We start from the raw sequence: 15,676 nt of genomic DNA, 5'->3' as shown, positions 1-15,676 counted from the left end.
CATTATCTCCATTGGTCTTTAATTTTGCCTTAGAATATGCTGTAAGGAAGGTAAAAGAAACTAAAGAAGGACTAAAATTAAATGGTGTGAATCAGTTGTTAGCATATGCAGATGATGTAGACTTACTGGGGGATGATGTGAATACAATTAAGAATAATGCTAAAATATTTTTCAAAACTGCTAAAGAGATAGGTTTGGACATTAACAAAGAGAAAACTAAATATATGCTTACAGGCCGAAACCATGTGTTAGTTAATAATCAAAATCTAATTATTGATAACAACTTGTTTGAACCAGTTTAAAAATTCAAATACTTAGGAGTAATATTAACAAATGAAAATTATATTAAAGAGGAAATAAAAAGTAGGCTTAATTCAGGAAATGCATGTTACTTTTCTCTTCATAAACTTTTGTCTTCTCGTTTAATATCTAAGAAACTAAAAGTTAAAATATACAGAACAGTAATTTTGCCTGTAGTATTATATGGATGTGAAACTTGGTCCCTTACATTGAAAGAGGAACATAAATTGAGAGTATTTGAAAATAAGATCCTTAGGAAAATCTTTGGACCTAAAAGGGATGAGGAGACAGGTGAGTGGAGAAGGTTACATAATTTAGAACTACATAATTTGTATTCATGTCCAGATATTATTAGAATAATTAAATCCAGAAGACTTAGGTGGGCAGGCCATGTGGCACAAATGGGAGAGGAGAGAGGAGTTTACAGGATTCTTGTTGGGAAACCTGATGGTAAGAGACCTGTAGGAAGACCAAGACGAAGATGGAGGGACAACGTTGAGATGGACCTAAGGGAAATCGGTAGGGATGGAAAAGAGTAAATAGAACTTGCTCAAGATAGGGAAAGATGGAAGGCCTGTGTTGCTGCAGCCATGAACCTTCGGGTTTAAGAAGGCTAGGGAGTTAGTTAGTTAGTTAGTTAGTTATGAAACAATGCAAATTCACCACAGCACTTCAAAATTAAATATAATGAACGTCGAACCATGAAAAGAAACACGAATTTTGAACCTCACAGATTTCTTGGTTTGTTCTGTCTGCTTAATGCTCTTACGTAATACTAGAAAATTGGGATTGTATAGAACACTATACTTCAAAATAAGGAACAAAAATCTTCGATTTCTTCAGACTTCTGGAAATATTTTGGTTCGAGGCCCTGAGTATATTGTATGGCCTCCACCTAGGGCCAGCCAGGGAGTTGGGGTTAATATTTTCTTTGCCTGCCTTTCCAAGAATCATTTTGCTTTTTTAAATTCTGAAAACAAAAATTGTTTAAGGAGCATTAAGAATATTTCCAATGGCTTGTATGATATTTTAATTTTTTTTTTTTTTGCTATCATAGTTATGATTCCGAGAACAACATAACATTACAAAAACTGGCTGTTCAGTTCACCGATAATAGCGTAGTGGCTAATGCAGTTGTCTTATCATAAAAGGGACAGGGTTCGATTCCTGGGGAGAGGGGACAATTTCAGTGCTTCGGAAGTATGTATCCCGTTCGAAATAGCATATAAAGTTGACAATAGTAAGTAAGATTCTTGAAAATTCACGACAGTTTTGAAACGTTATCCCTAACGTCACATATTTATAAAGTTAGATTAAACGCAACAATGATTGGAAAGCAGTAATTCCCCAATACGAGTGAGGAGGTGGTAGGGGACGAGCGAGACTATTTTGAGGGTGGAGATTCCAATTTTACGTAGCCCATACTCCTACATATAATATGTAAATTTCTGTTTTACAGACGAAAGTTCATTAAACTTACAAGTTTATTTACTACTGGCGTTTTCACTGTTGAAAACCCGACAATAAAATGGGAGAGAAATGTCCCGTCTATTAATTATTAAAGGTGCAACATCAGCACCAACTTTACAGGAATTAGAACTGTAGAAAATGTGATAGGATGGCTGGTTACTAGGTTTGAATCTGCAACCCAGAATTTTTTTGTTCTCCATTGTACATATGGTACTAGTGTTACAACATGAAATGTTTACAATATATGCAATGTCTCTTACATTGTTTTAATTAATTAGTTCACGGCCACCCAAAATACTGCCTGCGTTCCAACTTTGGTTCGTCTTTGTTCATAATAAAAATTAAATAGTACATTATGCAATATATTTAGCGTATGTATGATGAAATATCCTGCAATCGCTCAAATAGTTACTGGCTCTGCACATAAAAAGTTTTTGAGTCAGTGGATACGTCTGGAACACCTCTTTTTCTGGATATTTATACACAGTATACATGTGTGATCCCACGAAACATCAGGGGTGAGGGGACACTAAACCCTCTTCCCTCGAGCCATTGCTTACTTTTCCCACCCTTTTCCCTTTCATTTCCATCTTTATTCACCCTATCGGTTTATACTTCCTGAATCTTCGGATTTTAATTTTCAGTATGAATTACATTTAAAAAATCACATTTTCTTTATTGAGAGACCATGTGAAATCTAACTAAACAGTCTGGCATCTTCAATCAACCTAAAGTCATCGGCAGCAATTTAGAATGATTGTCCCCAAATGGAACCTTACAACCTGCTATTCAATAGAAGTAAACATACCTGGAAGGTGAAATGCTTTCTACGTGCCTACCGGTTGCATTATCCCATCTTCTACCTAGAATATAGATGGGAAATTGAAACCAGACATTTTTATTTATTTTAGATCTTGCGTTTATGATTTGCAAAAATTACTTAACAGTAATTGTACTTCACATTTCTTTATTTTAAGTAGTGCCGATACAAATTTCCTCATGAATTTGGAACTTTGAATATAATTCAATTTTTACACATGATTTGAATGTCTGACACATAGCATAAGTATTACTTGTAATGGACATACTTTTAATGCCTGCAAGTAGACTCCCCTTGCGCTTGCACCTGGAATTTTGAAAGGGGGGAGGCAGTTTTAGGCTTGAATCCTGGGCAATGCATGGATGTGTCATTGTCCTAGCATTATCTACTTAACCTAATAATTATTTATTCACAGCATCGTGATTAACTCAAGAAATATAAATGCGACAAAAATTAAATAAAAAGAGTTTGTGATTTGAAGAGAAGTTCTCTGGATGTAAACCCGGCAAAATAACTATCTCTATTCTAATCATCAGTCCTCGAATGCTTTAGAACATCCCCACAACAAACTTGGTCGAAATCCCAAGAGAATCTTCATCATTCAGCAGCGTAAAACTTCAAGACATATTTTAGATAATGCCTTTCATTATAATGGACTCACCCAACATTTCTTTATTCATTTTAATTCAATAATCGGTATTAATGTTACAGTTGGAAATTGGAATATTATTTCTCACTAGCATGTTCTTTCACCCGCTGTTGAACCAGGTTATAGCTGTGAGGTACCCACATGGAAGGTCAACAACAAGGGGGGGGGGACAATAGAGCAACTACAAGGAAAAGAACCTTAGTTCAGCCAAAAGTCTCTCCATCGGTTCAACTCGGGCCATAAGGAAGCATGCTTCACTCTGTCCCTCCCCTCCACGTGGGACCTCTTTTGCCTGTGGTTCTAATGTACGTTTCCCCGCACTGAACCTCCAGCCAGCATAACCCTCTGTGGGGTTATGTGTTGTTCTTACGTGTGCTGAGTGTCTCCTTAACTTCAGCTTTAAGCAATGGTAAGGAGATTCTAAGAAAGTTTTATGGGTCTTAGTCTTGGTAGGGAGCTCACTTCCGATAAACATGTTGAAATCAAAACAGTATATTTTATAAGGACCATACAAACCCGCGATGCAAGGGCTTCTCAAAAGGTTGCTTTCTATTCTCAGTCATTACGTTCTTCTAACTTTGTTCTAAAAAAGGTAAAGTGTTCCCCTGTGCATAGCACCACGCCATGAAGGCGTATAGGGGGTGTGGGGGTAACGCCCCATACTTTCTTGATCCGGTCGTGAGTGGGGGTGATGTGATCAGCATCACGCCCCTGACCACCTTTACCCCCCAGGTACCCATGTTATTCGACGCTGGGTAGGCGCCGGGGCAGCTTCCACCGTTAGAAAAGTTCCCGGATTTGAACCGGCCGGGGATCGAACCCGGGACCTTTAGCATGGTAGTCAGACGCGTTACCGACTGAGCCACCGCGGCCACTTTGTTCTAGTTATTGGTAATTTTCTATATTTAAATTATATGATTAAAAAAAGTCTTGAACAATTAAAAAGTTTGATATATTAAGGAATCCCTCTTCTAGATCGTGATGTGACTTCAATCAAGCTGGTATTGCCTCAATGTATACACACCATCACAGTTTAGCTAACAGTAAGAATAAATGGAATTGAATACGTCAACAGAGCATAGATTGGCTGGTTAATGTATTTATCACCACTTGTTTGTGCAATTATATTACCTAGAGCGGAGAGAACGATGGAAGCAGCATCTCTAACTTAATCTAAAATGTAATATAAATTACATGAATATATAAAAAATAAAATATATTAATATATTAATATATATATATATATATATATATATATATATATATATATATATACAGTGCGTCCATTTCGATCTGCAGCCGAGAGATCGGGAGGAGCGTGGCGGGCGGCGCTGACGGAGATGCCGACATTTGCGGCCTGAAATGCCCGCTTATTTTTATGGACATATGCAGACATTTATATAAATATTGCAAAGTCGAGCACTAACATGTGTTATAAGAGTATGGTTTTAATTTTAGTAGCTTAGTGACTGTATGTGCTGATGATTTTGACACGCCCACATCTTGTGAAACACGGCGTAGAGGTTTGTTTGGAGAACGTTCTAACGCTGCACCAATATCATCGAGTTTTGCTTCGGTTCGAATCCGTCGTTTTTGCTTAGGTGTTTTAAAATTTAACGATACAGTTTCTCGTAATTTAAGGACAAGATGTCTAACCGTATCTCTGTGTGGAGTTGAAACGCATGGGAATTTCTGTACAAATTACCTACACACGTCTCGACACGAGTTTGTTTTCACGTAGGTACGTGTCATACATAAAAAAATCTTTGTTCTAACGTGAATCTTGCGGCTGGCATTCCAATCGTCTCACTGACACGTCCACATACACACACTACAATAACACAAACAAGTAACTGCAAGTAACCAAGAATAACACTCTTGCGCACAGTACGAAATTAACACGCTCTTGGTTTACATTGCTCGCCACTATATTCACAACTCTGTCTTCATCTAGTCGCGAAGGAACAAAAAACTCGAGCTCGGAGATTTCGGATTGCAAGGAAGCTCACGAACACTATTGACTTTTAACGGTTTCTTCTACAGCGTAATCTTGATACAGTGTTGCACATTCAAAACCTCCAAACGATCCCCATCGGCACAAAACTCTTTCAAGGATATAAACTTAAGCAGGACGTTACTGGTCAAAACTATGATTAAAATGTTTTATTATCTGTGGCTCTTAACATCGTTTCTAAAGTGTATTTTTTTGTGTAGATAAGAGCAGAACTTGGATGAATTACAGAAGAACTTTTGCGTGTTATAACACAGGTTAGTGATCGTTTTGCAATATTTATATAAATGGCTGCATATGTCTATAAAAATAAGCGGGCATTACAGGCCGCAAATGTCGGCATCTCCGTCAGCGGCACCCGCCACGCTTCTCCCAATCTCACGGCTGCAGATAGAAATGAACGCATGGTATATACAGGGTGTCATTTTAATGGCGCCCACGGACCACAGATTCGTGTAGAGGACATCAAAACAAACAACTTTTCTCAGTAACATTTTTCTCGTTTGTGCGTCAATTCGACACTACAGCCGTTCAAAAAAGACCGTTTTGCCGCCTGGATGCTGGCAACCCAACACAACATTTGATCGTATCTGTGACGTCATTTCCTGCCGCGAAACGGCGTACGGTAGGGTTGCAAGGAACACACAAATCTTGTGAAAAATTCCAAACTACCAACCACATTATTAGCTGTAAAAAGAAGCGAGAAACGCGTCCAGTAAACCGAACATGATAGCCTATCAGCCAGAAAATCAGCAGTCATCTCAGGGGAAGGGGGAAGTGAACCAACGATTTGAGAAATGGTAAAAAAACGTATTCAAAATTAAGTGTCATTATCGGATTTTAACTCAGCCTACATGTCAAATATCAACAACAATAAATTTTATTGTACTTACAACTTACATTTGGCTGTTTACGCCCAGCTACATGTCAATTATATTTGCTTATCTCGTTCCAAGGTTGATATCTACCAGTGGCGGCTCTTGGTGAACCAAAGTGGAGGGGCGACAGCTCATAAATTTGCTCTACTTGTAATGTGAGTTTAATTGATTAATTTCGTATATAACAGCCAACATGATAAGAAATTGATATATTCGTCTTTACCGAATATCATGCTTTGCACGTTTGCACATATTATGATAAATTAATAATTATTTAACAGTAATGCGAAGATTACGAAAGATGGAAGAAGAAAAAGAGTTCTAACAGATTTAGTTGTTTGTTTTTTAACTTAACAGAGGGGAAAATTGATAAGCACAATGACGAATATTTATGTGCATTGAACGTGAAAATTTCTAGTAAAAATGTTACACAAAAAACGTTTCCTGTCCAACATGACTAATTGATGTATGAAATAGGGCAGCAAAGTAAATATCTCACTGGAAAGGTAATATCTGCGTTACCAGAATCTCAAGCTCTACAGTAAAAACTTCAAACTTACCAGAAATCTTCTTCAGACATGCTTGTTCTAGATTCAAATTCGGTCTAGGCCGGCCTAGGTTTTTATGTTTATTTTATTCATCTAGACTTCTGGGAGAAAAACTTCGCACCAACAAGTTCTCCACATAGCTCATCGCAACAAACGCACAACTACAGCACACTACCGAAAAAGCTTAACTTTTCCATGGAAAACGAAGAAACAACAAGCAAAGAGAATCGAGTATTCTCTTTGCAACAAGTGTCAACGTTATCGTCTTCCCATGCAGTCATTTTATTGCCGGGGTTGCCAGACAATTTTGTCAAATTTTCAGAAATTCGTAGTACACAGGTTCCTGTAGCGGCTCTTGGTGAGTTTAGATGACTAGTTTCTAATTTATTTAACAGCCGGCTTGAAAAGAAATTGCGAAACTTTGTCACACTATCAGGGTTTTTTCAAAACGTGCTAATCAAAACATGTAATTCAATCTAATTTTGTGAGTAACACGAAGCTGTAGCCGACTTCCGTGGCTATAAAAAGCCATGGATCCTGGGTTCGAATCCCGGCCTGGACATGAGTGTTCTTTGTGAGTGCCCTTCCATCATTTAATTATCACTTATCCTCATCGTCGTGATTACCGAAAAGTAGCAGAAAGCGACGGTAAATAACAAATATCAAGCACCTGTCTGTACTTTTTCAGTTACCGATATTTTCTTTCCTCATTGGAAATTGCATTATTTATTGCTCTATGGAATACAGAATGATTTCTTTCGACGGTTGGTAATTTTCTTTCTTACGTTAACTTCATTGCTTCTGGCAACTCTTCATTGTTTACCGTTCTCCGGAGAGAGGGCCAGTTTCGCCTAGGGGGTTGGTTTCGGACGACAAACCCTCCGTCCTCCCAGCCCATTCCCAGCCACAGATCCCGCACGTGTAATTCCGCCAGTTCCCTCGCCTCTTACCCCTCGCGGCAGCGCCTGAAAATGCTCTACCGTCTCGTAAGGTGGGAGGACGCCGCCCTGCCAGATTTCTCTCGAAGTTCCGTATTCCCCCGCACGGTGGCCTGCAAACTTCGCAATTGTCGCGGAAGAATCAATACAGAACCGACTAACCAACGATCTATAAGCAACGGAATATTTGTAATTCAGACAATGTAAAATATAATACAGTAGAGCGTCGATTATCCAAAGTAATTGGGGGACATGGGTGTTCGGAAAACTGGTTTGTTCGGATAATCGAACTGTACATGTTTATTTGCCAAAAAGAAGTACTGTACAGTACATTTATTCATAAAAACAGGCATCTCTTTAAGTATGTATTACAAAGTAACATACAAAGGCAACTTTAGTAGGAATATATATAGTATGTGGTACAGTTTATTAAACAAAAATATGTACATATTACATACGCATTTTGCATGAACAATACACACAGTACACAAAATTAACGTTTAAAAAAATCCTTTATTTTGGTCTGTCTAAGCAAGCCTACACGCTTACGAGCAGCTAAGTCACGTACTTTTTTCATTACAGATATCTGAAAGTGAGCGAGTACACAGTTCGGTTAAGCGGTCGTTCGGTTGACCGACGTTCGGATAATCGACGCTCTACTGTATATAAATGTTAAAGTAATGTTTGTTCACTTGGGATTACACACGGCAGTGCGGCGTCCGTATCGTCCTTATGACCGGCCGCCCCTGATATCTACAGGTTTGTGTCCAGATGCCTTGTGGTACTTTTGTGGTGATAACGGAGTATCTGAGGTTCACGTTGTTACATTAAGACTAAAACACGTACAACCACAGTAACAATCTAATGATGAATCAGTAGCGAATATACTGCCCTGTTCAGAGTTGCAAACTATTACATGTGTATCCGGTGCGTAGATAAACACAGTCGTCGGAGAGTTTGTTTTACTACTATTTATATCCCTGTATTTTCAACCATTTTCACATTTTTCAACCATATATTACCACTTGCCTCATAATGCACTGAATATACATTATGTTATGTGTTGCTTACGTTTGGAATTGAGTTCTTTCATTTATATTTTGTGTTCAGTGTGTCACAGACAACTAGTATCAGAAGGACGAAGTGGATAGACAAAATTGTAGATACCAACTTGGTAACTAGATTTCCAAATATTTGATATGTAAGCTAAGACAAAAAATATGACTACTTCCACTTGAATTCCATTTTCTTTCTACCATTTTTCGTATCGTTTACTTCCTGTTAGGTTACAGAACGTGTTTTCTCGTTTTGTTTTACGGTACATAATGTGGCCGATTGTAGCTATGTCATCTTTCACAGAATATGTGTGTTCCTGGCAACCCTGGAACGCATCGCTTTACGATGGGATATGACGTTACAAATGCAATCAAATGTTGTGTGTGGTTGCCAGCATCCAGGCGGCAAAACAGGCTTTTTTGAACGACTGTCGCGCCGAAACAATGCACCAACGAGAAAAATGTTACTGAGAAAAGTTGTTTGTTTTGATGTCCTCTATACGTTTCCGTGGTCCGTGGGCGCCATTAAAATGACACCCTGTATATATATATATATATATATATATATATATATATATATATATATATATATATATATATATATATATATATATATATATATAAATAAATCCCGGTATCATTACGGCAACCACTATACTCTGCAGGAGTGTGGCAACCACTGGAAATCTTTGAGTATACTTGTTTTTTAACGTGTATATTTATATATCATATCGTACTGAGAAGCCTGTTTAACTTTATTTGTAAAATTTGGATAAATCTCTAGTAAATTCACTCCGATATCATTGTGAAGGCCATTCGCACCACTATCATTGTAACACCCAATGTATATATTTGTTATTTTGCTATCATTGTGGAACCATTGCAGCAACACTGCTACCAACTGTTGAATATCATACTTTTTGTCCCCGGCTTTGGTTATCAGTTGACATCACGTCTGTTCGTAATGAAAGACAAAGCAGCTTGACAAATATATTGTAATGATGGTCACGAAGAAGGAGAAAAAGAAGAAGAAGTTAGCTGAAAGATGCTCGTATGATTTAATGTGGTGTACTGTGGTGTCAATGAAACCTTTTGAGCATAGCTGGAGTGAGTTGAAGGATGATTTGCGAAATTATTTCCCTCGCACTCGAGCATTGGAATTTTACATAGCATTAAATCGGAACAGTTCCGCATTGTGTATTTCAGGCTTGTATAAATACTGAACTTGTGTTGCAATTTGCAGGAATAAGTACCAATCGTCATGAAATGGCATATCTTATGGTGTATGGTACCTCAACGAAATCAATATCAAACATATTCAATACTTAAAAGGTAATTGTGTGGTATGTAGAGACTGTAATGTTCCTACAAATTACTTATGTTTGCAACCCACGAAACTGAAAAAGTGCCATATATTTGCAGAAATAAATATTCCGAGTGAAAAATACGGTGAAGTGCACCACGAAAGTGAAAAAGTGCAATATAATTGGAAAAATAAATATTCCGAGTGAAAAATAAAGTGAAGTGCACCATTTACATTTATTATAGAATTGAGAAGGTATGTAGTAATTTGCACAAGATAAGCATGTTAATTGCAAACAATTATGCGCAGCAATTGTAATTCTACTGTACAGTTTTCGTTATCATGGTTGATTCATTCTTGTGGTTTTTATGAACGGTATTTGTACTCGGTGTTATTGAAGATCTCTTGTTCATGAAGTTTTATTAAATTATGTGCTAGTTATTTCAGAAGAAAAGGAAAATTTGTAAACATCCAAACTTACTTTTTTTTAAAAATACATATGGAGGATACTCACTGCTAAAAATCTGTAGTTTCCAATCTGTAATTATATTTATCTTGAGACTTTATCTTCCTTAAAATCCTAAATAAACTTAGTGAATTTTTTCATCCACAGTTGCATTATTTTCTCTTGTAATTAGTTCTTCTTCATGCAAAAAGTATGACAATTATACACTAAAAAAGTGGGAATCAAGTGGGAAAATGTAACATTATATTTCATGTCATGTATGTAGCTGAACGTTTAAGGGAAACGTACCCTTTCAAGGATGTTTTAATTTTGAAATCATGGTAAAATTCTGTCCCATAGGAGACGCCTGGAAATCAACGAATTTCGCGTATGTTACATTTGTACTTACTTATTATGCATTGCTAAACGTCGTCTGCGTGTTTTTTTTGCTGTTTTCACTTCAAAAACTTCGATTTCTCACAGTATTCTTCGATGCGTTTTCACTTACGTTACGCAGAACATAGCGACCAAATTTTGACGACCGTTGTCTGTGATGGACCACAAACCATTGGCGCTAGCTCCACACACCATTGGCACTAGCCCCACAGCATTGGCAATAGCGCCACATACCATTGGCATTAGCCCCACAAATCATCTACAGGTAGCCCCACGCACCATTCGCAGGAATGAGGTATGCCTATGAGGTTAGGTTAGGCCTGTTAGGTTAGGTTCTATTAGCATAAATACAAAACAAAAAAATTCCCGTAACCCCCCCCCCCCCAAAAAAAAAAACATTGGCACTAGCCCCACACACCATTGGCGTTAGCCCCATGCACCATTCACGGGATCGAGGTATGCCTACGAGGTTAGGTTAGGCCTGTTAGGTTAGGTTCCATTAGCATAAATACAAAACAAATTTACAGATTTTCGTGTTAATCAGAAAAAAAACACACAGACTATGTTCAGCAATGCATAATAAGTAAGTACAAATGTAACATACATGAAATTCGATGATTTCCAGGCGTCTCCTATGGAGCAGAATTTTACCGAAATCATTTGTGAAACACTGGAAGATTTTTTTTTTTAATGGAATTAGATGGAATAAAGGTGTTTTGATATTTTATACCGTTGACCTGTTTTGTTGTGTGTTTATTTTAGAAGGGCACATGTCACAACACCCTTTTATTTTAAAATATTCCTTTGGTAAACAATTTCAAAGTTTTACATTCTGTAAATACTAGAAGAATGCTCAACACTACTCATCTGGCTTATGTAAATAGTATGTGTGAACACAAATGCCCAAAAAGATGAGATACATCCTTTTTACCAGTAACTGCACACTGGACCAGCATTGGAATTAACTTTTATCTGTATTAGCACTTTCAAGCAAGGCTTTGAACTCAATTTAGCCAACACTGGACTTATACCACTTTCCCCTCTCTTCTCTCCCCCAACATGATAAATTTTTTACCAATTCTCTTAGCAGGAAGACTAATTTTTGTAGAATTTTGGCAATCATTGTTACACAAAATTTGAACCTTCATCAAAGTAGTGAGCACTGTTTGGATTTCAAAAAATGGGTAAAATTATCGCAAAGTTAATACACTTTTCAAAGACATTTCTGTACAGTTTTTAATGGTCATTGATATTTCTTCTTGTGAAAGAAACACATTCCCAGTTAATTACGATGTGTTTCTAACGCCAGAAACCATCTACGGATAGCCCCACACACCATTCACAGAGACGAGGTATGCCTACGAGGTTAGGTAAGGCCTGTTGGGTTAGGTTCCATCAGCATAAAAATACATTACGATGTGTTTCTAACGCCACAAACCATCCACGAATAGCCCCACGCACCATTCACGGAGACGAGGCATGCCTACGAGGTTAGGTTAGGTTCCATTAGCATTAAAATACATGATTTTCCTCTTAAATTAAGTTATTTTGCTTCTGAAAGTTTGCGTTCGAAAAGAATACACTTCCATAAACATAGGAGAGTCCACAGAAATGTGTTAAGGTAAGTAGTTTCTTGTGTAAAACGTAAGAAAACTGTTTTAACTCTGCGATAATTTTACCGAAAAATGTTATTGGTAAAATTCTTGATGACGGCGAACACTATTTCTACAGAAGAAATTACTTAGCAAGTTCCTGTACCATTTGTGATGTTTCTTGATGTTATTCCTGCAGAGTGTATTGTGTTTAACATGAAAATCGGTATATTTGCTTTCTATTTATGCTAATGAAACCTAACAGGCCTAACCTAACCTCGTAAGCATACCTCGTCTCCGTGAATGGTGCATGGGGCTACCCGTGGGTGGTTTGTGGGGCTACAAAATCGATTCTTGTTTCGCGATTAAACGTGATTCCCACGTTAAAGAATGTTTCGCAATGCATAATAGGCGAATTCCGATGGAAAAAAATAGAAAACTAACGTGGGAAACGTGCTCGCCGTCATCAACAGTTTTAATATGTTATTTATGTTTTAAAAAAAAACAACTTATAAATTACCGTATGCAAGTATGCACGCTTCCCATGGAAAATGTATTTTGCGTTGACAAGTGACTAAGTATCGTACACAAGTGGTAAATAATGTAGAAGTAAATTAAAACCTCAGTAGAATCCATTTACGGAATTTATATTGATGCTAAAGAGAATCAAACATGTCCTGCCTAACCTAACCAGGTGGTGAAGCTAGAATTTGAACTATTTTCACCAGATTTTAAAGTATGCACGTGCATGATCTATACTGTGGTCTGGCATGCTATATACATGTGTGTATTCTTCAGTTGTCAGTGTGCATTTATTTTCATGTTGGCAATATTTTTTTTCTGCATGCCATGGAGTTGGAAAAATACTGCAGGGTGTTCTGATAAATACTGGTGCTGCTAATATGTCACAAGGCATTAGTATAAAGGGGCATTACATTCTTAAATGTTTTCATTGTTAGGTTAGGCCGGTTGCACTTTGATTACAAAGTGACGGTGTTACCAGTATGCCACTGACGAAACCCTTACATATGCTTTGATCAATGAAAATGTTCAGTGAATGAAACAAAAGAAACCTAACCTAACCTTTTCATTTGTACATCCAGTACTGTTTTGCATTTAAAATATAATTTTCTATAGTTTGACGAGTGTTGACTTTTTCCCCTCTGCGAACTTTCAATTACTAATTTAGTCAGCAATACAGGGTTATTAGAACAATGGTTGCAAATTTGACTTCATGCTGCGACACCTTTAAAGGTCAGAGTATGCCTGCCAAGCAGATTCTTGTTGGTGACACATGCATCAATTTCCATACAGGTTGGCATGTTTAAAACTACTTGTTCCAAACATTTAAAACACAAAACTTTGTTTTCTTTTAAAATACTTTAAACATTTCAAGCACACTGCTGTAAGCATGTTTTTTTTCAACTTTGTCTTGTTTAAAACATATTTTGAAACTTGATATTTGAAATTTTGTTGTTTTACTTATCCTTAATCTCTGTTATTTAGTTTACTGTGCACAGACATTGGCCAAATATGTATCCATTTCACAAAGAAACATGCCATTATGACTACCTGTAGGTTACATTTAAAACACGTGAATAGTGTTGTTCCGCACTCATTGTTTATTGTTGTTAATGCAATTTGTTTGCATCCACAATAAAATGTGATATTTGGGAAAACAGTAAAACAACTACAGAGATTGATTTGCTTTATTTTAATTGCTTTCATGCCACTTCTGGCTAATTTGAGAAGATGAGGGTGAGTGACGATATGATGAAGGGACACTCACAAACATCCATGCCTAAGCTGGGATTCTAACCCGGGACCCCTGGTGTCGTAGCACGATGTGCTAATCACTTCAACACACGTGTCGGCCACTAGAGTTAGAGTGGGGACTGACAACCGTGGATTAACTAAACCTTGAGCCTACATGTAAGATTTAAAAGTAATGTAAATAGATATTTTAAGAAGTTCTTCAAATGTTTTCCGTGTAACTAGAAATGCAGTCCTTCCTTGCATGATAAACATATTACTTATCAGAAATGTATTCTTGGCACTCTGTTTAAAACACATAGCTATTTTTTCTTTTACCAAAGTTTAAAACACATTTGTGGGACTGATACATGGATGAACAGTTTTGTTCTGCACTCAATGTACATTCCCCTTCCTGTAAAATGACACAAACTTTGTATGGTTGTACAGTTAATGAATGTGTCACTTTATCTGAACTGGAATGTACATTATTGTTAATGGTTTTTTTTTTGCATTCACAATAAAATGTGTGGTATTTCCGGCAACAGAGTGGCTAATACAGGGATAGAGTGGATCCTGGTAACTGTGGATTAGTTGAACACTCTCAACAGCCAACATGGAAGACTTAAAAGTATAACGTAAGTATTTTAAGAAGATTATCGGGTGTTTACATTATAACTAGAAACACAGTCTTTCCTTGGATGATTAACCCTAAACAGCTAAAGTGGAAAATCAGTAACAGTAACGCTAAAGCTAAGGCATTCTCATCTTGACGACCTTATTCTTTGGCTTTATTGGCTGCCAACATAATTTATTTCCGATAGTAACAAACAAAAAAGTTTTGACATGATTTAACGTTCATAGTTGCATTAAAAACAGCAATTTGTTTGGTATTTTCCACATATTGCTTTGGAACAAAGACTGCAATACATTTTTGTTGTACCCTCTTTTCCTTTGATGGTTATCACAGGTTATTTGCAAGTTTGATACATTGATGCTGTGGTGTGAGTTGTCTAAAGCAACAAAACACATATTTTTAGTTTTGTTCTGAAAAACAAATTTTTTTTTTACCTTGTTGAAACAAAAAATAGATATGGCAAATTTGGTTACATTAAAGCCAATGCTTCGTCACAATGACTACCCACATAAAATAATATCAAATAATTTGTCAACTAGACAGAAATTGAACCCAGACAGTATCACTCCCTCTTTCAGAGTTTAAGGTCAGTTGAAAGTATCGAGGGTGCCAAGTATATCATGTGATAAGAAAAGGTGGAAGGGGGGATACCTTTTTGTATTTACTAGTCTTCATTTTGATAAAGCTTTATCTTTTTGGGTTAACAGATAATTATCTGAATGTTTTCTTGGCATTATGTTTTAAACATTATTTTCTTCATGGTCAAACGGCCTCCCCGATGGCGCAGTGGTAGCGTGATTGCCTTGTAATCAAGGGGTACCGGGTTCGATACCCATTGCAAGCACATAGTGGTTCAGATCACACTTTATTAAACTGTAGGTC

At 37.1% G+C, this 15,676-nt stretch overlaps 1 protein-coding gene across 4 annotated transcripts in view; it reads right to left on the bottom strand.

The window, feature by feature from the left end:
• The window catches only part of LOC145982331 (uncharacterized), a 175,506-nt gene that overhangs the window by 78,662 nt on the left and 81,168 nt on the right, over positions 1-15,676 (bottom strand). For 2 of the 4 annotated variants that reach the window (XM_083115893.1, XM_083115892.1), the window contains exon 1: positions 2,579-2,635. The exons of 1 other annotated variant lie outside the window; for it this stretch is intronic. The gene's annotated coding sequence lies outside the window, so the exon portion shown is untranslated. Of the gene's footprint in view, positions 1-2,578; positions 2,645-15,676 lie in introns of those variants that run through there. One more of the 4 variants, XR_014441044.1, reaches the window with a different exon arrangement.

The sequence above is a fragment of the Lepisma saccharinum genome, unplaced genomic scaffold (assembly GCF_977018435.1).
Source record: "Lepisma saccharinum unplaced genomic scaffold, izLepSacc3.1 HAP1_SCAFFOLD_127, whole genome shotgun sequence".
In the NCBI taxonomy this organism is placed as follows: domain Eukaryota; kingdom Metazoa; phylum Arthropoda; class Insecta; order Zygentoma; family Lepismatidae; genus Lepisma; species Lepisma saccharinum.
The sequence above is the reverse complement of the archived record's forward strand: the minus strand, read 5'-3'. Positions and strand labels throughout refer to the sequence as shown.